The sequence below is a fragment of the Octopus bimaculoides genome, chromosome 10 (assembly GCF_001194135.2).
Source record: "Octopus bimaculoides isolate UCB-OBI-ISO-001 chromosome 10, ASM119413v2, whole genome shotgun sequence".
NCBI classification, from domain to species: Eukaryota; Metazoa; Mollusca; class Cephalopoda; order Octopoda; family Octopodidae; genus Octopus; species Octopus bimaculoides.
Window position 1 is genome coordinate 44,708,490 of NC_068990.1, and position 1,793 is coordinate 44,710,282.

Here is a 1,793-nt window from a genome sequence, read left to right on the forward strand (position 1 = left end):
TGTGTGTGTGTGTGTGTGTGTGTGTGTGTGTGTGTGTGTGTGTGTGTGTGTGTAATTTTATTTATAATCATTTCTATTATAGGCAATAGGCTTGAAATTTTGTGGGAGGGAGTTACTCGATTATATCAACTCCCGTGCTTCACTGGCACTTTTTTTTCATTGGCCCCCGAAATGATGAAAGGCAAAGCTGACTTGAGCGAAATTTGTATTCATAACGTAATGACATTAAAATTACTAATAATGCATGATTATAATGAGCATATCAATAATATTTTACCAAGTAAAAATTAAAATCATTAAATATTACAAGCAGTATTTTTATAAATAGATCTAGGATTGGTTGTATGGTAATAAGTTTGCTTCCCAGCCACAAGGTTTCGAGTTTAGCCTCACTGTGTGTCATCTTGGTTAAGTATTTTCTACTATAGACCCAGGCCAACCAAAGCCTTGTGAAAGAATTTGGTAGACAGAAACTAAACGAAGCAGCATACTTTAGAAAATACATACTGGGGTTCATTTATTCTACTAAAACCCTTCAAGCCAGTGACCCTAGCATGGCCACCGTCCAATTACTGAAACAAGTAAAAAATAAGACATTATAGAGATAATCATGGGGACCAAAATAAAATAGAAAACCAACAAGAATAGCTACTTTGAAGAACAACGAAAGTTGATGAAGGAGTCCATAGAAAAAGAGAATTTCCACAGAATTTCCAGAAAAAGGATTGGTAAAGGAACAGAGACTGTCTGTATATTCTTCAGACTAGCGAATCTGATTTCGTATCAGAAGGAGCATGAGTGGACGGTGTTGATAAACCGCAATTACGGCGAAATACAGAATCTACCGTTTTCGCCATCACTTCTAGTGGGGTTTTCGTTTTGCGTCACACGGAAGTGCTAGAATTCGCCTCACAATGAAGTGTGTCTGTAAAGGGATTTCTCGACCGATAAACCGCTGCTTCTGGTGTTTAAGCCACACAAGTTTGTTAAGCATGTGGTATCGGCAATGTTTAAATAGATATAATATTTAAAAATCAATAAAGGAATCCTGATATTTGTTGTGAAAATTAGGGCTGACTTCTAGAAAACTCTAGTTGTTATACTGTTGGCGTTTAAAGGTTCACAGTTTTTAAGAGTTTTAAAAGATTCTTAAGAAAGGCATGATCGGGTGGCGAGAGAGTCTTTTTATTTTGAGGCTAGAAGTCTTCTATTAGAGAGTTTTTTCTGGGAATTTGAGATCATTATATTCTTCCCAGTATAGGAGTAAGGCAGACAGAAAAGCAGAAAAATGAACTACCCCTGCAATGCCTCGTTCTTTGCTGCATTTATAGAAAATCAATTTGTCACTTGTGACAGAAATGAAAAATGATCATCCATCATCATCACCAAAACTATCATCATCACCAAAACCATCATCATCATCCCTACAACCATCACCATCAATTCCCCGCAGCCATCACCAGCATCACCATCATGACCACCACTTCCATCACTATCACCACCATCACAACCACCACCATCATCATCATTATCTCCGATGTCCTCGTTATTTAGTTACTTAAATGATTTTAATTAATTAATAAAATAATCTCTATAACTCTTAAGTATAAACAACTTTTTTTAATGAGTCGGTAAAACGTTTCAACGAGTGGGTTCGGTTTCGATTCCTGTTTTGATACTTTTCTTTTGAAATCACTGAGGCCACAAATACACTCGTGAAACATTAAGATCCCACAAATTATGTATTTCCTCTACCACACCCCCAAATCTACGTATACGTTTCCGTGTGTGTC